The sequence below is a fragment of the Caretta caretta genome, chromosome 7 (assembly GCF_965140235.1).
Source record: "Caretta caretta isolate rCarCar2 chromosome 7, rCarCar1.hap1, whole genome shotgun sequence".
In the NCBI taxonomy this organism is placed as follows: Eukaryota; Metazoa; Chordata; order Testudines; family Cheloniidae; genus Caretta; species Caretta caretta.
Genome location: NC_134212.1, coordinates 78,495,217 through 78,518,990, shown reverse-complemented (window position 1 = coordinate 78,518,990; position 23,774 = coordinate 78,495,217). Strand labels below are relative to the sequence as shown.

The following is a 23,774-nucleotide window of genomic DNA, read 5'->3' as shown; positions in this document are numbered from 1 at the left end:
CCGCCCCTTGGTTCACTCTACTTCCCTGTAAGCTAACCACCCGCCCCTCCTCCCGTCAATCACCGCTTGCAGCGGCAATAAAGTCATTGTTGCTTCACATTCATGCATTCTTTATTCATTCATCACACAAATAGGGGGATGACTACCAAGGTAGCCCAGGAGGGGTGGTGGAGGAGGGAAGGAAAATGCCACACAGTACTTTAAGCACAGCACTTTAAAAGTTTACAACTTTAAAATTTATTGAATGACAGCCTTCTTTTTTGGGGGGCAATCCTCTGTGGTGGGGTGGCTGGTTGGCCGGAGGCCCCCCTACCGTGTTCTTGGGCGTCTGGGTGTGGAGGCTATGGAACTTGGGGAGGAGGGCAGTTGGTTACTCAGGGGATGCAGTGGCAGTCTGTGCTCCAGCTGCCTTTGCTGCAGCTCAACCATACACTGGAGCATACTGGTTTGGTCCGCCAGCAGCCTCAGCATTGAATCCTGCCTCCTCTCATCATGCTGCCGCCACATTTGAGCTTCAGCCCTCTCTTCAGCCCACCACCTCTCCTCCTGGTCATTTTGTGCTTTCCTGCACGCTGACATTATTTGCCTCCACGCATTCGTCTGTGCTCTGTCAGTGTGGGAGGACAGCATGAACTCGGAGAACATTTCATCGCGAGTGCGTTTTTTTTTTTCTTTCTAAGCTTCACTAGCCTCTGGGAAGGAGAAGATCCTGTGATCATTGAAACACATGCAGCTGGTGGAGAAAAAAAAAGGGACAGCGGTATTTAAAAAGACACATTTTATAAAACAGTGGCTACACTCTTTCAGGGTAATCCTTGCTGTTAACATTACATACATAGCACATGTGCTTTCGTTACAAGGTCGCATTTTGCCTCCCCCCACCGCGTGGCTACCCCCTCAACCCTCCCCCCTCCCTGTGGCTAACAGCGGGGAACATTACTGTTTAGCCACAGGCAAACAGCCCAGCAGGAATGGGCTCCTCTGAGTGTCCCCTGAAGAAAAGCACTGTATTTCAACCAGGTGACCATGAATTATATCTCACTCTCCTGAGGAGAGCACAGAGAGATAAAGAACGGATGTTTGAATGCCAGCAAACATACACTGCAATGCTTTGTTGTACAATGATTCCCGAGTACGTGTTACTGGCCTGGAGTGGTAAAGTGTCCTACCATTAAGGACACAATAAGGCTGCCCTCCCCAGAAACCTTTTGCAAAGGCTTTAGGAGTACATCTAGGAGAACCGCGAATGCCAGGGCAAAGTAATCCTTTCACATGCTTGCTTTTAAACCATGTATAGTATTTTAAAAGGTACACTCACCAGAGGTCCCTTCTCCACCTGCCGGGTCCAGGAGGCAGCCTTGGGTGGGTTCGGGGGGTACTGGCTCCAGGTCCAGGGTGAGAAACAGTTCCTGGCTGTCGGGAAAACCAGTTTCTCAGCTTGCTTGCTGTGAGCTATCATCTTCTTCGTCCCCAAAACCTGCTTCCGTATTGCCTCCATCTCCATTGAAGGAGTCAAACAACACAGCTGGGGTAGTGGTAGCTGAACCCCCTAAAATGGCATGCAGCTCATCATAGAAGCGGCATGTTTGGGGCTCTGACCCGGAGCGGCCATTCGCCTCTCTAGTTTTCTGGTAGGCTTGCCTCAGCTCCTTCAGTTTCACGCGGCACTGCTTCGGGTCCCTGTTATGGCCTCTGTCCTTCATGCCCTGGGAGATTTTGACAAAGGTTTTGGCATTTTGAAAACTGGAACGGAGTTCTGATAGCACGGATTCCTCTCCCCAAACAGCGATCAGATCCCGTACCTCCCGTTCGGTCCATGCTGGAGCTCTTTTGCGATTCTGGGACTCCATCATGGTCACCTGTGCTGATGAGCTCTGCATGGTCACCTGTAGCTTGCCACGCTGGCCAAACAGGAAATGAGATTCAAAAGTTCGCGGTTCTTTTCCTGTCTACCTGGCCAGTGCATCTGAGTTGAGAGTGCTGTCCAGAGCGGTCACAATTGAGCACTCTGGGATAGCTCCCGGAGGCCAATACCGTCGAATTGTGTCCACAGTACCCCAAATTCGAGCCAGCAACGTCGATTTAAGCGCTAATCCACTTGTCAGGGGTGGAGTAAGGAAATCGATTTTAAGAGCCCTTTAAGTCGAAATAAAGGGCTTCATTGTGTGGACGGGTGCAGGTTTACATCGATTTAATGCTGCTAAATTCGACCTAAAGTCCTAGACCAGGGCTAAGAGCCTGATTCTGTTCTGCTGATATGGGTATAGTTACATTGGAGCAGAACTGGGTAAGTGACAGTAAAATCAGACTACTAGTCTTTCTTCCTGCTTATGTTCCAAACAAGTCAGCCTTGCTTATATATGTTCTGTGTATTAGTCTTTCCTAAGCGTAGTATCTGACACTTCTTTTTTTAAATCTCAGCTTGCATTGTTCTGATAAATCTCCACATTGTCTAAACCATCTGTATTTATCATCTATGGCTTCTGTGTTTGATATACCTCCGAGCACCACGTCATTCACTAATCACTGTCAAATTCACATATTCCCCAATAAGTAATGTAGAATAAATAAAAGGAGTACTTGTGGCACCTTAGAGACTAACAAATGTATTTGAGCATAAGCTTTTGTGAGCTACAGTTCACTTTGTAGCTCACGAAAGCTTATGCTCAAATACATTTGTTAGTCTCTAAGGTGCCACAAATACTCCTTTTCTTTCTGCGAATACAGACTAATGCGGCTGCTACTCTGAAACCTGTAGAATAAATAGTGTCACTAAATAAATAGTCTGAACAACACTTATCCCAGTGCAGATCCCATTGGGATCTCTCCCCATTTTGTTGCAACACCCTTGATAATGACTCATTGTTTCCTATCTATCTGTCAGCTAAAGTTTTATATCCACCTTGTTGTATTATTATCCAGACAACACTCCTCTGCCTTCTGCATGAGCTTCCTATACCAAAGTAGCAATATCAGTGATCTATGTCAGAGGTTTTGCTAAAAAATATCAAATGACTGCTTTTAACCATAGAAGTCCCCAGCTTTACTATCTCAGTAGTCAGCAATTTATAGTATAAAAATATAAAATCATTAAAGCAAATGGGAACTAAACATAGATTTGGCATTTGCCATGCAAGTAAACTGCAAAGGGAGCCCTAGGTGACTCACTAAAATACTTTGGTATGATGTGTGTGTTGCCAGTATTTCAACAACTCGCAAAAGCGCAGTAGTTGGCTAAATAGATGACTGCAAAGGAAAACAAATTAAGTAGCAGGAATGCCAGAGAGAAGCTTGAAGCAAGAGACTGATACAATTATACTAGAAGAGAAACCCTCTCTGAAGATGAATAACGTATGTTAGAATTGTTAATGTACCTGAAACAGTATCTTTAAAAAGAAAATTTCTTCATTAATTTCCTTGTTTGTTTGTTTCATACCACGTAGTTCATATATTTGTACTATGATATTTTAGGCGATTTGATGCATGCTGTCAACTGGGCAATAACAATTCTTTCTCTCCCAAATCCATCTACTGACCCTGGCTTGGCCATTCACTTGGAGGTGGTGAGTTTGACTTAGAGCCCACCTGCATCAATCAGCAGGGTGACCTTCCCATATAACCAAGGATGTCTGTCTTAAGGGTAGTTGCATCTCAGTGAGGCCACTCAAGTCAACCCACTGCATATTTGATTGCCCATGTAAGTCTGGACAGCCATCCAGTCTCATCACTCTTGAATAGATCCATAAATGGGGCTTGGTTGTCAGTTAGGTCTGACAGGCATCAGCCAATGATCTGCCAACATAATTGTCTGGCTGCCCCTTCTGTTTGGCCATAAAATATGTAAGCTTGAAGAGAATCTCTTCCTCTGGTTCACCTTATTTTCCCACCAAACATGCCGTGATTCTTGCCTGTGATCTACATTTTCTATAGATTTCTATACCATTCATTTGGCCTTATAAAGTTGGCTTTTTCTCCACTTTTGCATTATTGATGGATAGCTCTGTAACACTGCTGTTATTGGTATTTGTAGTTCTGGCTTTTTTGTTGTCAGATTCACTGATGATGTTTGCTTTACGATATGGCATACTTCTGCTGGTACATCTGGAGTGTTGTTGAAAAACTGATGGTGAGGCAAGCTTTGACATTGCAGCATGAGAATCGTATTGCAGAAAATCAGTTCCAGGCAAATGCTGTTGGTTTAGCAATTATTGTATTATAATTAGAGCGAAGTATAACTTTTTTCCAGCAAGACCCCCAAACCAGGCATAACTCCATGTTCACGGAGGCTCAAACTTTTTAGGGAGCTGGACCAAGTTTTAAGGGAACCGGACACATTTATGGTTTCAGGTGGAAACTGTGCAAAATTCTGTGGTTTCAGGTAGAATTTGCTTTGAGGTTTGTGGTTTCTTTAAACCTGAAACTCAAAGTAAAATCTGGGTAGTTGGGAACCCAAATTACTCAAAGCAAAAAATTCATATGAACCTTCTTTGATCTGAAACTACCAGATTTCTCACAGCTCCAGTTGTAACATTTGCCATAGATTAGAGACAATCCCCTGTATAATTATGTTAGATACAATAATGAGAGAAATAAATGCATTAATGGTGATATTTGATCTTTTATATTAAGTATACATAGTATAACATTTCCAAGTTCACAATCTTGGCTCTTTAAAATGCTTTTGTTTTATTTAAATTTGGAAAGGTAGTTCATGCAAATAATTAATTGCTTATCAAATGTGTTTTTCCAAAACAAGTGCTCATATAAATACAAAAAAGTTTAGGCATACACACTATATATATATTTTTAAAATTTTAAACAAGCTAGAATAATTAATTCCTGAGCTATGATTTTGTAACATGAGATTTAATCCAAAGTTAATTTTTGAGAGCAGAAATGAAAATGATTTATAGAAGACATGATGGGGTTAGTTGTTGTGTATTTTGCTATGTAACTTTCATGCCTTTGTTTTCTTTGTACTGCATCTTTAAATCTGTAACATCTCTAGTCACTGCAGACTGGCAGCCAGGTTGATATGCATAGGTGCTGAGGGTGTGTACACACACACACACACACACACAGTGCCTTATGGAGACATTACTTTTGTTCTTTGTTTTCTCTAATCTAAAATAAGTCTGTAACCGTCCTCACTTGGGCTCTGGTTGGGGACCGTAGGAGCCCCTGACTGCCAAGTGAGTTGTGGAGAGGAGAGGGGAGCCAAGGCCTGCCCACTCCAACAGGCTCCAACCCACGGTCCTCTGGGCTCCCGGTAGTCTGGCAATCAAAGCTGCCTAAGGCTGTCTTTCCTGGGCCTCTCCTTGTCATCCGCGACCCCCCCGGGTCAGCTTAGTCCGAGGCTTTCTCCTGGTAGGGAAATCCAAACCCCAAAATAAGTAAGAGTGGGTTACCAGTGTCCAAAGGATACTTCGCTCTCTGGTTGTCTCTGGGGTGGTTCCTCCCTTCCCTCAGTGCGGGCCCCTTTGGGCAGCTATATCAGAGCCTTTAGGCTTCCCACTGCACTGCAGGAGCTGTGGGTTGCAGGTCTGCTCACCTTCAGCTCTGCCACCCAAATGAGCTAATTCCCTGTCTTTTAATTCCTCCAGAAGATGGGTCATTTGCTGCAGGTGTGGTGGGACAGGGCTGGCTGAGCTCAAAAAAATCCCTTAACCCTTTGTTGCCCAGTGTGGGGTTTGTACACCCCATCACAAGTCACTGAGAGTATGTGGCTATTCCTTGTGTCATTACTCATGGAGATCATTTTTTGAAATATACGTAGCTATAAACAAATCCATTCTTTTGACATTGTATGGTTTTATACTTAGACATATGGCATTAGAATATTAGAAAAGGGTCATTCTAACTTTAAAAAAAAACAACCCACAGTCCACATACACATACTGTGCAATGACATCAAATAGTGCAATGAAGGAAAACAAATAACGAAGAATCATTGCTAAAAGACTTCAGGCAAACTTTTCAGAAGTGTCAAGTAACAGACACCTGAGTCCCATTGATTTTTTTTTTATAATGGGACAATTCACTTTTGAAAATTTTAAGTAGCATTATCAAACTTTTAAATAGGGCAATAATGCTGCCTTGTAACATTATTTGTTTATAATGCCTTGTTCTGAAATTTGCCAAAGTAATTAAATCCACCAAATTAGTGATGCTGAGTTTCTCTCATTTGCAAAATTTTAGCGCAACACATTTTTACATCTGAATTCTAAACTTCCAAAATGAGGGGTTTATAATGGAGATGCTAGTCGGTCAGACATCGCAGCACTGTAATGGGCACACACATTAGATTCATAGGGGTGGCCTACTTTTGACAGGAGGTTGCTATGTTTGTGTGGGGGATGATTTGAAGTCAGGGACAACCTATTTTTAAAAACCTAGAATCCTTAGTAATATCCAGCCTTGCAAGTCTGTTTCTTTGCAAGTTTATTTACATTGATTCTACATTTGGGTACATGAGGGAAATATACTGCTAAAGGTAAAAAGGAAAATCTCAGTCCTTTGAATATTGGCTGAAGCTCCTAGACAGAAAAATCTCATATTTCCGCCTCCCCCCCCCCCCCCCGAAAAAAAACCCCAAACCCACCCGACTAACATTATCTTTAAAGAGTTTGTTTATAGAAAAGAAAGTTTATGCAGCTTGTAGAGAATTAGTTTGTAGGAAATTAAATCTCTGTATCTCCACCATCTTATATGCACACACATCATCTCACCCCAAAAGACCACCCTCTATGTCATCAGTATTACCAGAAGCTCTGTAATGTTTTCATACGCAAAGAACAATCAGACACTCTTAATCTAAAATTACTTTTATTTTAAATTAAGGAAAACAGCAATAAGAAAGAACAAAAGTAAAGTCTCTTCTGTTTTGTCTAGACTCTAGCAAGGAGCTACGGTTGAGGTTAGGTCAAGCTTAGCTAACATCCTGATTTAAATTAGACAGATCCTAAGAGAAACCAGTGGGCCTGATTCACCATAGTCCTGCACTTCCTGTTATAATTTATTTCAGTACAAAGGGAACACTCCCAGATCAGTAAAACACTCCCAGATCAGACTGGCACCACCTTACACTTTGTGCTGACTTTACTCTGATGTATGTGACTACACAAGGTGCAAGGCAAGGGTGAATCAGGGCCAATGTGTGTAGCACACTGCAACAACTGTACTGAACTCTGCACAGGTTTTAGAAATGTAAAGGTGCATTGCATAGGAATCAAAAGGCATTAGAATTTCAGAGGCACATACACTACCAAGTCTGCATTAGAATCAGAAAAAAACAATATTAAAGTGAACACGTGCTCTGTCTAAGGATATGCAAATCGATCTATATTAAAAATAAAAATGCCAAACCTTAGGGCAAAATGGAATCAAACTTGAAGTGAATGTGGTTTTTTGGTTTGTGTTCATTTTTTGACATTTAAAAAAGGACAGTCCAGACAGGGTTTGAGTGTTCACCTGAACTCTGGATTTGTCCATCCCTGTGAGGTTGCATATGACACTTACTCATCATGAATGAGTAATATAAATAGAACTTTGAAAATGTGTCCATGATAACAAAATCTGTGGCCACTTAAGAGGTTTTGTTAAAGATTAAAAAAATCCTGAAGTGCCTCTAAAGCAGTAGGTCAAGAAATCTGATTAAAAACCAGGCTGAATCAGTGTCCAATTTATCAGAATTATTTTGCAAAGTTTTCAGAAACTAATGGCAAAGCAGAGTGAGGAGCATGTGTGCTGGCCAGCACACGACAATGAGATTTATGACGCATTGACTTTCTCCTAGTGGAATCTTTGCTAGTTGTTGCCAGTTTATTCCTAGCTTCTAGTATTTTCACAATGTTAGAGGATGAAATTGCGCTTCGAGGAAACCTTCTTAGCTCTTTGCTTGTTTCACAAACAGCAAAATAGCCTGCTATGTCATTTTAACATTTTTGATAGATTTTCTCTGCCTTTGTGGGGAGGGACATAACCCCATTACTCCCAGGGGAATTAAAGTACCCATAAGAGTTGACTGGTGTAATCCTTTATATTACACTCTCTTAGTGCCCAGTTTTTAACTTGGCTGCATTCGGCTGAAATGATCAGCTATTCACCATCAGATCCTCCCGCCCACTCGGCAAAATCACAGGTTATGGCATTTTTGAAACCAAAAAAATAACGGAATCCATGACTTCTGTGAGAGCTATTACAAAGGTGCAGCCTTAATAATAATACTGAACGGACCAAAAATGTAGAACAAGGATTAACTAGCTATAAAAGATAAAACAGACAATATAGAGTCTTCCTAAATTGCCAATTCGATGTGGCCCAAGACATCCAACAGGCAACGTTGTTACCATTGATGGCTGTTAGATGGCTTGTTAAATGAGCTGGTGCTCAATCCGGTTTCTAGTGGACCAGCATCCATCATGGAACCACTAACACAACTGGCACTGCTTGGCACCATGATGTCCCAGCAGGGAGAAAAAGGACCGAATGGAAGTGGCAACGGAATGACTTTGTCATCCCTACAGGTGGCCTTGTTTGGTTAAGGTTAAGGTGCAAGGGTAGGACAGAATGGAGAGGCTTGCTCTCCTGCTGCCTACGCTGCAGATCTTTTGAAGAGAGAGAACTTTCATTCTCCAGGCCTATCCAGTCCATTTCATGAGCACTGAAATTCACTACACTTTAAAAAAAAAAAAAAAAAAAGATGATATAGATTTCATTTCCCAGGTGGATTATGATGTCTTTATCTTTCTTTTTAAACATAAATCCCAGCAAACGAGGCAGGGGACCACTCCTGCACAAAATCCATATCAATTACTCCGCTGTACAAGACCTACTCCATGCATATATGTTTCAGCAATGACAAAAACTGAGTCCCCATAGTGTATTGAGTACTTTGCTCTTTTATGGCATTTGGGGCTGTAGTGGCAGATGAGCCATTAAGAGGAACAATTGATGAGGCTAGCTGACGTCAACACTTGAAAGGCACTTCTCCTATTTTAGAAGCAAAAATAAATAGGGATGTCTGTTAAAAATATAATTTAAGGTAATCAGAATGCCATGTAACAAGAGCTCTGTTGCATGTAATTGGTGCTCTTGCCTGTACTTAATTTCCTCACATGGTAAGGCTATTGCTGTTACTATCTATGTCCAAAGATAAGCAAGCTGCTTTTCCATTTTCTAATTTTTTTTAAGATTACCTTATGCCATGTCTCTTGCATTTTAAATTGAAGATATCAATGTATCTGGATGGACAAAAGTATTGGATAGATAATACAGTAAGAATTTACTACTAAGTAAAATTTTCTTGTTGGTATTCTGGCTTGTCTTAGTTTGTAGAATATAAACTAGCAGAAAAATAAAACAGGATTTAACTTTAGATTTAAAAAGTTATTACCTATGCCCAGTGATGAGCTGCCAAAATCTTAACAACCAGTTCCACCCTCACCCCATGAGGGAGTCGTGGCCCGCCCCCGCCCCCCGGAGACTCCTCCCCCATCCAACACCCCCGCGTTCCCTGATGCCTCCCCTGACCCCTGCCCCATCCACCCTCCTTCCCTGTCTCCTGACTGCCTCCAGAACTGGGCAGAAGGGGCTCGTGGGCCACCATAGTGGGTGCCCACTCTGCCCCTAAGAGCCAGAGGGACCTGCCAGGGGGCGAGGTGGGGAGTCCGGCAGTGCTTACCTAGGGCAGCTCCCAGGAAGAATCTGGCAGGTCCCTCTGGCTCCTAGGGGTGGAGAAGCGTAGCTAGGAAGGGAGCAGGGGGAGCAGCTGCTCCCCACACTGATCACATCAAAAGTGGCGCCTTAGGCACTGACTCTGTGGGTGCTCCGGGGTTGGAGCACCCACAGGGAAAATTTGGTGGGTGCAGAGCCCACACCGGCAGCTCTCAGCCCTGTGCCCAGCCCCAGCTCACCTCCATTCCACCTCCTCCCCTGAACGCACCGCCCTGCTCTGCTTCTCCGTGCCCCCTCGCCCCCGGCTTCCCGCGAATTAGCTGTTTGGCGGGAAGCCTGGGAGGGCTGAGAAGAAGGCGGCAGCTTCGCGCTCAGGCCGAAGGTGGTGGAGGTGAGCTGGGGCGGGGAGTGGTTCCTGGCTTACCTCCACCCCCGGTTACCTACTGTGGCGTGGGTGGCCCTCCTCGTGCCCCCTCACCCCAGCTCACCTCCACCTCCCGGCCTGAGTGCGAAGCCGCCGCCTGCTTCTCATCCCTCCCAGGCTTCCCACACAAACAGCTGATTCACAGGAAGCTGGGGAAGGGGACAGAGAAGCAGAGCAGGGCAGCGCATTCAAGGGAGGAGGTGGAGCGGAGGTGAGCTGGGGTGGGGAGGGGCAGGGAGCTGCCGGTGGGTGCTCCAGCCCCGGAGCACCCATGGAGTCGGTGCCTTTGGCGCCACTTTTGGCTGGTTGTTAAATTTAGAAGCCCTTTTAGAACCGGTTGGGACAACCGGTTCTAAAAGGGCTTCTAAATTTAACAACCGGTTCTATCAAACCGGTGCAAACCAGCTCCAGCTCACCACTGCCTATGCCATCTTTCAGCACATCAGGGTTAATGATTTTCCATTAGATCTTAAATAAAATGGTTAGTGTATACAGTTTGTATACATTTGTGGTGGAAATTAATAGATTTTTTTAAGGCCAGAAGGAACATTATGATAATCTGGTCTGATTTCCTGCATAACACAGAATTTCACCTTGTGTTGCTGGATACAGCCCAACAAATTACTCAAGTTCCAACATCATGAGTTAATGTTGCAATACGGGACCTAAAGCAAATACAAATTAAACCAAAAGAAATGGAGACGTGACGTGAAATACAAGGTTCTAAAGGGTCTGAATATATAATAAGGAAGCTTCTTGAATCACCTCTAGAGTAGTTCTAGTGTTTGCTTACATCAGGACTTACATAATTGATGACGGTAACTGGAAATTGTTAATATGGGGGGTAGATGTTTTGTGCTTCTACGGGCACAATGTTCTGAAAATTCAGAGCAGGCTGCGCAGCGGGGACAGGAGGACGGTGAAGAAATTTGGCAGCATGTGACCTCCAGAAGAAGAAAGGGGAGCGTCCATGTACTAGCAATGTATATACAGGTAAGTAACTGTTTTCATGTTCTCTCCACAGGTACTAATGCGGAGAGTGGACTAGATGATACATCTGAAGGAAGGGAACAGAAGGAGACTCCGCCGATTGGAAGGCATGAGATGCACTGTCCTAGGGTTGGGGGTTCCACGACCACCGCTCCCAAGAGAAGGAGGTGGGTGGTGGTGGTTGGGGACTCTCTCCTCAGGGGGACTGACTCATCTATCTGCCACCCCGACTGGGAAAACCGAGAAGTCTGCTGCTTGCCAGGAGCTAGGATTCACGATGTGACGGAGAGACTGCCGAGACTCATCAAGCCCTCGGTTCGCTACCCCTTCCTGCTTCTCCACGTGGGCACCAATGATACTGCCAAGAATAACCTTGAGCAGATCACTGCGGACTACATGGCTCTGGGAAGAAGGATAAAGGAGTTTGAGGCGCAAGTGGTCTTCTCGTCCATCCTCCCCGTAGAAGGAAAAGGCCTGGGTAGAGACCGTCGAATCGTGGAAGTCAATGAATGGCTATGCAGGTGGTGTCGGAGAGAAGGCTTTGGATTCTTTGACCATGGGATGGTGTTCCAAGAAGGAGGAGTGCTAGGCAGAGACGGGCTCCACCTAATGAAGAGAGGGAAGAGCATCTTTGCAAGCAGGCTGGCTAACCTAGTGAGGAGGGCTTTAAACTAGGTTCACCGGGGGAAGGAGACCAAAGCCCTCAGGTAAGTGGGGAAGTGGGATACCGGGAGGAAGCTGGAGTGCGCAAGAGGGCAGGGCTCCTGCCTCATACTGAGAAAGAGGGACGATCAGCGAGCTATCTCAAGTGCCTATACACAAATGCACAAAGCCTGGGAAACAAGCAGGGAGAACTGGAAGTCCTGGCACAGTCAAGTAATTATGATGTGATTGGAATAATAGAGAATTGGTGGGATAACTCACATGACTGGAGTACTGTCATGGATGGATATAAACTGTTCAGGAAGGACAGGCAGGGCAGAAAAGGTGGGGGAGTTGCACGGTATGTAAGGGAGCAGTATGACTGCTCAGAGCTCAAGTATGAAACTGCAGAAAAACCTGAATGTCTCTGGATTAAGTTTAGAAGTATGAGCAACAAGGGTGATGTTGTGGTGGGAGTCTGCTATAGACCACCGGACCAGGGGGATTAAGTGGACAAGACTTTCTTCCGGCAACTCATGGAAGTTACTAGATCGCAGGCCCTGGTTCTCATGGGAGACTTCAATCACTCTGATATCTGCTGGGAGAGCAATACAGCAATGCACAGACAATCCAAGAAGTTTTTGGAAAGGGTAGGGGACAATTTCCTGGTGCAAATGCTGGAGGAACCAATTAGGGGCAGAGCTCTTCTTGACCTGCTGCTCACAAACCAGGAAGAATTAGTAGGGGAAGCTAAAGTGGATGGGAACCTGGGAGGCAGTGACCATGAGATGGTTGAGTTCAGGATCCTGACACAGGGAAGAAAGGAGAGCAGCAGAATACAGACCCTGGACTTCAGAAAAGCAGACTTTGACTCCCTCAGGGAACTGATGGGCAGGATCCCTTGGGAAAATAACATGAGAGCGAAAGGAGTCCAGGAGAGCTGGTTGTATTTTAAAGAATCTTTATTGAGGTTACAGGGACAAACCATCCCGATGTGTAGAAAGAATAGTAAATATGGCAGGCGACCAGCTTGGCTTAACAGTGAAAGCCTTGCTGATCTTGAACACAAAAAAGAAGCTTATAAGAAGTGGAAGATTGGACAAATGACCAGGGAAGAGTATAAAAATGTTGCTCGGGGATGCAGGAGTGAAATCAGGAAGGCCAAATCATACCTGGAGTTGCAGCTACCAAGAGATGTTAAGAGTAACAAGAAGGGTTTCTTCAGGTATGTTAGCAACAAGAAGAAAGTCAAGGAAAGTGTGGGCCCCTTACTGAATGATGGAGGCAACCTAGTGACAGAGGCTGTGGAAAAAGCTAATGCACTCAATGCTTTTTTTGCCTCTGTCTTCACGAACAAGGTCAGCTCCCAGACTACTGCAGTGGGCAGCACAGCATGGGGAGGAGGTGACTAGCCTCTGTGGAGAAAGAAGTGGTTCAGGACTATTTAGAAAAGCAGGACGAGCACAAGTCCATGGGGCCGGATGCGCTGCATCCGAGAGTGCTAAAGGAGTTGGCGGATGTGATTGCAGAGCCATTGGCCATTATCTTTAAAAACTTTAGCAAAGCTTTTGATACGGTCTGCCACAGTATTCATGCCAGCAAGTTAAAGAAGTATGGGCTGGATGAATGGACCATACGGTGGATAGAAAGCTGGCTAGATTGTCGGGCTCAACGGGTAGTGATCAATGGCTCCATGTCTAGTTGGCAGCCGGTATCAAGTGGAGTGCCCCTAGGGTCGGTCCTGGGGCCAGTTTTGTTCAATATCTTCATAAATGATCTGGAGGATGGTGTGGATTGCACCCTCAGCAAGTTTGCAGATGACACTAAACTGGGAGGAGAGGTAGATACGCTGGAGGGTAGGGATAGGATACAGAGGGCCCTAAACAAATTAGAGGATTGGGCCAAAAGAAATCTGATGAGGTTCAACAAGGACAAGTGCAGAGTCCTGCACTTAGGATGGAAGAACCCCATGCACCGCTACAGACTAGGGGCCGAATGGCTCGGCAGCAGTTCTGCAGAAAAGGACCTAGGGGTTGCAGTGGACGAGAAGCTGGATATGAGTCAGTGTGCCGTTGTTGCCAAGAAGGCCAATGGCATTTTGGGATGTATACATAGGGGCATTGCCAGCAGATCGAGGGACGTGATTGTTCCCCTCTATTCAACATTGGTGAGGCCTCATCTGGAGTAGTGTGTTCAGTTTTGGGCCCCACGCTACAAGAAGGATGTGGAAAAATTGGAAAACATCCAGCGGAGGGCAACAAAAATGATTAGGGGACTGGAACACATGACTTATGAGGAGAGGCTGAGGGAACTGGTATTTAGTCTGCAGAAGAGAAGAATGAGGGGGGATTTGATAGGTGCTTTCAACTACCTGAAAGGGGGTTCCAAAGAGGATGGCTCTAGACTGTTCTCAGTGGTAGCTGATGACAGAACAAGGAGTAATGGTCTCAAGTTGCAGTGGGGGAAGTTTAGGTTGGATATTAGGAAAACCTTTTTCACTAGGAGGGTGGTGAAACACTGGTATGCGTTACCTAGGGAGGTGGTGGAATCTCTTTCCTTAGATATTTTTAAGGTCAGGCTTGACAAAGCCCTGGCCAGGATGATTTAGTTGGGGATTGGTCCTGCTTTGAGCAGGGGGTTGGACTAGATGACCTCCTGAGGTCCCTTCGAACTCTGATATTCTATGATTCTATGATTAAGGAAGATTCCCCAAAATCTCTTAAGAGCCAAGTTCTTTTCTTAAAAATGTATAGGGAATCCCATAGAAGTGTGTGTATCTGAGTGCAATATTTTACTCAATGTTTCCTCTTATGAGACTTCCAGACCACTTTCTTAGTGAATGGTTAGTTTTGAACAGAACCAAGTTTTTAAACTTTGAGGTTTCCTGATCATGTTTAACATGTTTAAATTCTTAAAGTAACTCTCATTATTTCTTATACATTTTGCTTGCTATTGAAGATAAATGAACAGGTTAGTGAATGCTTGGGTGCCCTTTTTAAAACATGATTGAGTGCTTTATATGTAATTCTCAAAGCCTTTGAAACCTCACCCATTCTCCATGAACTTTCAAAACTAATTGGTAAAACCTTTACATTTTCTTCCATTAGTTTCTTTAGAACCCTCAGATGCTTTTCCTAATAGTCTTGTGGGCTATTAAACACTCACTTTTACAGGAATTCTTTTAATCTTCCTCTTTTGTTTAGTTGTGGTTCAACAAAATCATCAATACCATTTAAGTCCTAAACTTTATCTTTCTCCTTTTTATTAAAAAGAGGAAAAAGTAACTGATGAGTAGACCCCAGCATCCAAAGTTAGGCAGGGTTTTTCTTGTGTTTAAGGCAGTCGTTTGAGGCTAACAAGATCTGGGTCCTGCCATAGACTTGACTCTTTTTTATGTATTTAGGATTACAGCTGAGACATTTTAGCATATTAACACTAACTTCCCTATTTGATAAACTATGTTTGTAAAACTGCCAAATTCAATAACTCTTTAAACCACTAATGTAATGGCAACATATGTCAAAAAATGTGTAGCTGAAAAATGGACCAGTACGGGGATCTGAATACCCCTGATTAAGTTTACTTTTCTTCAGAATTAGGGGTCCAGAACACACACTTGCGGAACATACACAATGTAGCCAACTTTTGTGATTAACGAAATCAAGGATCTGGCCATAATAATGATGATAAATAATAATAATAATAAATCCATTATACTTGTAACAATCCATAGATCTAAAATTATTATAAATTGCCTTGACAAGAACATTGATAATGAAATGAACAGACCAAAATTTGACTGAATGGGGTTAATAAGTTGTAAAAGCTCAGCAGTAGAGAGGAACATTTTTCAAGTAATTTGAACAAAACTGTAATAACAGAAAAGTTAATTATTAAAATTAGTCTTTCATCCTTTTGTATGCAGTGGGCTAACTCAAATTTGTATCCGGATGAATAATAATTCACCATTATAAAGAGACAAATTTAAGCATCTGAGAAATAGATTTAGCAGTAAATCAGTTCTGCAATTTTAAGAAATAAGATTACTAAAAGCACTTTTGTTCAGATAGATCTCCTGGCAACAAACCTCATGAATCTGGGCCAGCCAGGCTTCAAATAACATGCTGCCTTCATAAGTCTGAGGCCTGGTTGTAGAATAAAGGCTGCCCATACAATTTTTTTATTCATATGTGCATATACGCAGGAACAAAATTTGATGTGGTTTTAAAATAATGAGAGTCCTGTCTCTGCAAACACTTATGCGTGTGTTTAGCTTGACACATGTGAATTCAATGGGACTACTCATGTGAATAAAATTAAGCACTTGTGGAAATGTTTGTAGGATCTGACTCTAGATGCCCAAACTGATATAGCAAATAGATATTGCTATGTATCTTCTTTTCCTGCCAAAGCTTCATCATGTGTTCCAAACTGGTGAAAATAGGGGATTGCGCCACTTTTCTTCATGTAAACATATAAAACATTAGCCTTTCCCATGACTGTATTGCCCTATAGAAATATTCCTCACACCACCTTGAAACAATTCCCCCTTTAGAAATATTTTTCCCACCCATCCTCAAATATTCTACCTCTGTGACATTAAATCTTTTTGTTTGTACCACAGATATTCATAGGATCATAGGGCTGGAAGGAACCTTGAGAGGACATCTAATCCAGTCCCCCAGTACTGAGGCAGGACCAAATATACCCTCCCTGACAGATGTTTGTCCAACCAGTTCTTAAAAACTTGCAGGGACAAGGATTCTATAACCTCCCTTGGAAGCCTATTCCAGTGTTAACTATCCTTTATAGTTAGGGTTTGTCTACACTGGCACTTTGTTGGCAAAACTTTTGTCATTCAGGGGTGTTAAAAAGACCCCCCGCAACGACAAAAGTTTTAGCAACGAAAAGCACCGGTGTGGACAGCGCTTTGTTGGCAGGAGTGCTCTTCCGCTGACAAAGCCGCTGCCGCTCATGGGGGGTGGAAGTTTTTTGGCGGCAGGAAAGAGCTCTCCTGCTGACAAACAGCCGTGACACTGCGTGCCTTTTAGCAGCACAGCTGTAGTGGCACAGCCGGGTCGCTAAAAGCCTGATAGTGTAGCCACAGCCTTAGAAAGGATTTCCTAATGTCCTAAATCTCCCTTCTTCTGTTTAAGCCAGTTTTTTGCCCTACCTTCAGTGGACATAGACAACAACTGATCACGTCGTCTTTATAACAACCCTTAACAGATTTGAAGACTGTTATCAGGTTCCTGCCCCCCCTTTTTTTCTCAAGAATAAACATGTCCAGGTTTTTTTTTAAACCTTTTATTATTTTTGCTGTTCTCCTCTGGACCCTCTCCAATTTGTCCACAGCTCTTCTGAAAGCGTGGCACCACAAAGTGGACACAGTAATCCAGCTGAGGCACTGCCAGACCCAAGCAGAGTGGGACAATTACCTCCAATGTCTTCCAGCATGATATGGCGCTCCAGTTAGTACATCCCAGAAGTGTATTAGTCTTTTTTTCACAGCTGCATCATATTGTTGACTCATATTCAGTTTGTGATGTACTGTAATCCCTAGATCCCTTTCAGCAGTACTACCAGCCAGTTATTTTCCACCTTGTTGTGATTTTGATTTTTCTTTCCCAAGTGAAGTACTATGCACTTGTCATTATTGAATTTCATCTTACTGGTTTCAGAACAATTCTTCAGTTTGTCAAGGTCATTTTGAATATAATCCTGTCCTCCAAAAATACTGGAAACCCCTCCCATCTTGGTTTCATCTGCAAATTTTATAAGCATACTTTCCAAGTCATTAATGAAATTATTGAATAATATAGAAGCCAGGACTGACCCCTGTGGGACCCTACTAGATATGTCCTCCCAGTTTGACAGTGAACCATTCATAACTTCTCTTAAAATATGGACTTTCAGCCAGGTGTGCACCCACCTTATAGTTTGCAGTGTTGTAGCCAGGTTACTAGAGAGACAAACTTTCAAGCTACACACAGCTCTTCTTCAGAGGTCTCGAAAGCTTGTCTCTTTAACCAACAGAAGTTGGTCTGATAAAAGATATTACCTTACCCACCTTGTCTCTCTAATACCCACATTATAGTAAATTCATCTAGACCACATTTCCCTAGGTTTTTTTTATTAGAATGTCATATGGGACTGTGTCAAAAGCCTTACTAAAATCAAAATATTTTATGTCTTCCCTCTATCCCAGGGGTCGGCAACCTATGGCACGCGTGCCAAAGATGGCAGGCGAGCCAATTTTTAATGGCACGCTGCTGTCTGCCGGGGATTAAAAATCCTGCCTGGCCCGGCCCACTCTTCTCTGCCCACTGCTTTCTTCTTGCAGGCAGGCAAGCTCCCCCCTACCCCAGCCTCTTCCCCCAGTATGCTGGGTTCCTGCCCCTCCTCCTCTCCCTCCCTGCCACCGATCAGCTGAGGGCCCTTGCTACGGAGCGGGAGCGGAGCGGGAGAGGGAAAAGTGGAGCCGCAGCATGCTCTCTGCTTTGGGGACCTTGGGGAAAGGGGTGGAATCAGCATATCCCCTCCAGCCCCCTGTTGTGAGCCACTCAGGGTAGGGGGCTGGGAGCACTCCCACAACCCTAGCCCCATGCCCTGACCCCTGCACCCCCCCCACACCTCAGCCCTCTGCCCTCACCCCTGAACCCTCCTCACACCCACCCAGCCCTCTGCCCTCACCTCTGCACTCCCCCACACCCCAGCCCCATGCTCTGACCCCCCCACAACCCCAGCCCTGACTCCAGCACCCCCCCACATACCCAGCCCCCCTATACCTCATGCCATGACTCTTGCACCCCCCACATCCCCACCCCCACCCTGAGCACCAAACAGGAGCTCCTGCACACACACCCCCACATTCCCACCTGCACCCCTCACACCAAATGGAAGCTGCCCAGGTAAGCGCTCCACACCCAAACCTCCTGCCCCAACCCTGAGCCCCCTCCCTCATTCTAGCTCCTGGCCAGACCCTGCACCCCAAACCCCAGCCTGCTCCTTCAACCCCAGCCCTGTGCTCAGTGCAGAGAGAGGAAGAGAATGGCTAGAACCAGGGAGAAGGTAGTTACCTACTCTGTGTGGATAGGGCCGGGACCCCAGACCGGCAGCGGGCTGAGCCACTCAGCCCACTGCCGGTCTGGGGTTCTGGCTGCCAGCCTCTTGCCAGCCGGCGTCCCAGCCGCAGGCCCCACTCAGCCTGCTGCCGGCCAAGGTGAACGGAACCCCAGGCTGGCAGTGGGCTGAGCGGACCAGCCTTGTAAGATCAGCATTTTAATTTAATTTTAAAGGAAGCTTCTTAAACATTTTGAAAACCTTGTTTACATATGACAATAGTTTAGTTATATAATATAGAGACTTATAGAGAAAGACCTTCTAAAAAACATTAAAATGTATTACTGGCACGCGAAACCTTAAATTAAAGTGAATAAATGAAAACTTGGCACACCACTTCTAAAAGGTCACCGACCCCTGCTCTATCCTGTTGTCAGTAACCCTGTCAAAGAAGGAAATGAGGTTGGTTTGGCATGATTTGTTCTTGACAAATCCATCATGACTATTCCTCGTAACCCTAGTATTCACTAGATGCTTATAAATTGACTGTTTAATAATTTGTTCCAGTAACTTTCCACCTATTGAAATTAGGCTGACTGTCTATAATTCCCTGGGTCCTCTTTGTTCTCACTTTTTAAAGATAGATATTAGGTTTGCCATTTTCCAGGGGGCAACAATATTGTCTGTTTCTCTCTCTTTTTGGATTTTCTGGAGACTTGGCCTTTCTTTTCTTTTTTGCTTTTGGGGATAGTTGATCTCCATCTGTGGATTTCATATGGCATAAGATACAGAAGAATATATTGTCATCCACTTGCAGATCTAGAATTTTGCAATGGGGTTGGTAGAAATTGGGAAGGGGCAATATGGAAATAAATAACATTAAGCAAATGCTGTTTTGGCAGTGAACTCCAACCATTATGAATTGCAAGAACCTCACTAGATTTACTGATCACCACATTTAGACAGTGATTTGATGAGTGGGTATTTACTGTGAATGAATGCCTGAGTGTCGGAAAATCATTTACTCATTACATTATATCCATAGAAGCCAAAATCCACAAGTCCATTGAGGTTCACAGTTCCGTCTATATCTTCCCTGCTATATCTCTTCTACTCCTATCATAGTGTTTGGTAAACTGGAGGAAATCCTCTTTAATTGGATTACTTTGCAAATGCTTTAAGCAAAATGCTATTTTTTCCTTTCCCGCCATTGTTTCATTTGCCATCACTCACAAACTTACCTCTATTGCTTATTATTGTATGAGTCCTGTTAAATAAGAAATACAGTAAAGCACATTGGAATTTGATCATAATCAGATGGCATTGGCTTTTTAATTAAACCACTGTATCCGTAGAGTGTATTGTATGAAAGTTACACTTACATCTGCTTCAATTTACAAATGACAGCTTTTTCATATGTCAACAGCAAAAAAACCTTTCCTTGTGTACATGAACAGAAGTGCTCCACAAAAGAAAAGGGCCATCTGTATTCATGAACACAATAATGCATAGATGAATTTTTGTTTTTCTCATTTTGCCACATAAATTGCTCTTATAGTGCTATATAAAAGTGAAAGTTAAACAAATGCAGGTTTTGTATTATGCAGTAGCAGAGGCTCTTCAATGTATTTAAACATGTACAATCTGAATTCCTAAAAATACCAACACTTGATAAGCTTCCTGCAAGTGTGCAAATTATCTGTATTTCCCACAAGCAGCTTCACCCCCCAGACAAAACTCATCCATTAAAATAGGTACTGTAATGTTCTGAGAAATATTTGTTTTGTTTTGGCATTTATATTCCAGTCAGATGCTCTGAGATGGGACAGAGAGATATCGGGGTGGTAACTGACAGACAAAGGGCTGTGATACTATCAGGGACAAATAAGGAAAATAAATATGTTTGAAAGAAGAAACTGAGGTTTTCCAATATTCTTTTATTAGAAAGAAAAATGGGTCAACGTGTCTGGTGATCAGGAGAAAACAAGTAAACTTACGAATGTTTAAAAGTCTATAGTTCTTCTAAACAGATGTCGCCTTAATAAATTTGCCTAAATAGAAACACAGTAAATGAAAAGGTACTATTCAGTCAGCAACTTCAAATTGTCAGACTTCCATAGAAGGAGAAAGTTACTTATAAACAAGAAAAGAGCTAAGCTATTCTCTCTTACAGTATGAAAAAAACCAAAAGCACATGCTACTCACTCTCTTACTTTCCATATTTCAGGCCTGATCTTGTGACCTTACTCAAACAAAACTCCGTTGTCTAAAATGGGAGGTTTTCTTGAGTAAGAATTGCAGGAGTTGGTCCTTTATGACTTAGAATCTGGTAACCTTCTATATTTCATGATTCTTCAGAGGTAAGGAACAGAACTAAATTTTCAAAGAAAGTCACAATGGATGTTTCCATAAAAATATGCACACACCTGCTATGCATGTAAGCTTACTTGTGTACTCAGATAAGCAAGTAGGCAGCTTGAGAGGGCAGGCTCCTCTCCCACCCCGACGTTCCTCACAAATAATCTTGGACATCTCTTGCTTGTGAACACCTCTGCGTTTTATAAAAGTTACCACCAAGAAGTCCCTGTTACAATCCCTGTGCAGCACTTCTAACGGCAGTGTCTTTCAACCCTCAGCCTTTTCTCCAAATAGAAGAGGAAGTATCTTACTACCCAGAGACCTACCTTTGCCTGAGCTCCGGTAGTCCCTCCTCCCTTTGCACGTCTTTCCTGTGCTTTTAAGTAGCCTCCACAGCCAGGGGAGTGATCAGAGTGCTGGATCAGCTACTGGCTCTCAACACTGTCACAGGCCAGCATATCAGGTAAGTGTTTCTACGAATGGACAGTTGGGCTCACAACTATACTAGCTGTGCATGCAAATGACAAGATGCGCTGGTGCAGTGACTGCACACACATTTATTTGAAGGTGCACATATTGTGCCTCTCTTTGCAAACCTGTCTCCATACAATTGTGCATTGTATGTTCTATTTTTATGATGTTCTGTATAAATCCTCTATGTTCCTCTAGATGGTGGCTTACCTATAATTATTCTCTTTCCCCTACATTAACAAACAAATAGACAGTTTTAAAACAACTTATTGCACGACACAATAATAGATTTCAAGTAAAAGAAAATATAGTTTGATTTTCTTGTTAAGAGAAAAGTAAATATATTCAGTCAAGAGTCTGTATAAGCTAGAAAAATATGCACGACTACGTGATACAAAATCATTGCAGAAAAATACATTTAATTGTTATCCTTGAGAATGAACAACTTGAGCACAAGTTGGCTGACTTACTACATGTTTTTCCAAGGCTGACACTTAAACAATCTTTTATAAATGGTGAAAATGGATGGACAGATTTGAAGAGTCATGATTGCAATTAAAATACCATAACTGAACTGGAAACAGGGAACTCCCCCCAAAATCTACAGTGCTCCATTGAAGAAGCAAGAAGGTGGATATTTGATTCACTGCCTGCAAATGGACTGAAGTGTGTGAAGAATAAAAAAGGTATTTTTAGATGTACTTTAAACATAAGCTAAATATTGGATATGAAAGATGCATATTGGATATCTAGAAGCCAACTGAAGTCACTGGACTTCCATTACCTTTAAATAGGCCCCTAGTTAACAAAAGTGCATAGAGACATACGTGAAGTAATTGGAGTTAATCTTGGGAACTGCAATGCTCTATTAATCTACACAACAATGGCATATGTTGAAGGTGACCTGCAAATGAAGAATGTGGCCATGTCCTTTTCAACTAAAGAAGGCCTGAAGTGTTTCAGACAGTCAACTCAAAACTTGCTTTTAAATTTCAAAAAATACTTCTGGAATTTTTTTCTGCATTGTTCTTAGACAAAGCAAAAGTGTGCCTTGGAGTTTACAGGACAAAGAGAAAGAAGGTCTCTGCTTCCCGGGAGGCGGGCGGGGGGGGGGGCAGGCATGGGTATTAACAACCTAATTTTTACTAAGAAGCAAGGAGTGGGGATAAACAAACAATCATGAGAGGATGGGTGAGGATGGGCAGGGGCTACTGCTCACTCACTGCTACTCACATGTATTTTTAAAATAATAATTATTTTACTTTTTATGGGCATTTCAGTGAAGAGAGGGTGAAATGCACAGTGCTAGGTTGTGGGAGAATAGGGCTGAGCATTGGCACTGGAATTTAAGAGTACTGATCTGGGAATGGTAATGAATGAGGAGAGAGAGAGGGCGGGGGATGGATTTTAAGCATTAGGCTGCAATGTTGTTAAACTTAACACGGGGGAGGGGTGCTACCTGCCCTGCCACCCAGACTCACATATCAGGCATTTTAAGTGGTTCCAGTGTGGGGGCTATAGGGGTCCTACCATTCAACCTGTAACTCAGGGTTGACTCTCCTCAGCCTACCCCTAGGGCTCTTTTAAGCCCCATTAACCCCTAACCCCCATGAGGGGGACAGAGGATATAAAAGGGAGGGGGAACTCAAACCATGAAGGGTACAAGGTCTCGTCAGTCTTGTGGACACAAGGCGTATTAGCAAAATCCCTGGACTCTTGTGTCCTTTTAGCCTTTTAACTTCACTGGAAACTGGCCACTAGTGTGATAACTCTTGCCTGATCCATTCCCTCACCTTCCAGAGCCAGATGTTGGCCCCTGCATCCAACAAATCTACTCCTTCATCTCTGAAAAACTCAGTCTGATTACAGGGTTAGTTACACTTGTCATCTACCCCAGTAAACTTTCCATTCGAGCAGACCTAAGTCCTATAGCAACTGAATTCCCTGGACCTTCCAGGAGTCCAAACCCTCTAATGTTGCCAATGCCACTGTCCAAATCATAGCTGGTCCCATCAGGTTTTTCCACCCATTGAGGTGAGTAAGTGGCACTTGATTATTAGTGTAATTGCTTTGTATTACTCACAGACATTTCCATCAAGTAGGAAGCTCAAAAGATCTTATTTTGGCACAAGGTTTGGATGCTTGCACAGTT

General features: G+C 43.5%; 1 protein-coding gene; it reads left to right on the top strand.

Moving 5' to 3' along the window:
• Nucleotides 1-23,774, top strand: part of RTKN2 (rhotekin 2) — a 354,426-nt gene that overhangs the window by 140,822 nt on the left and 189,830 nt on the right.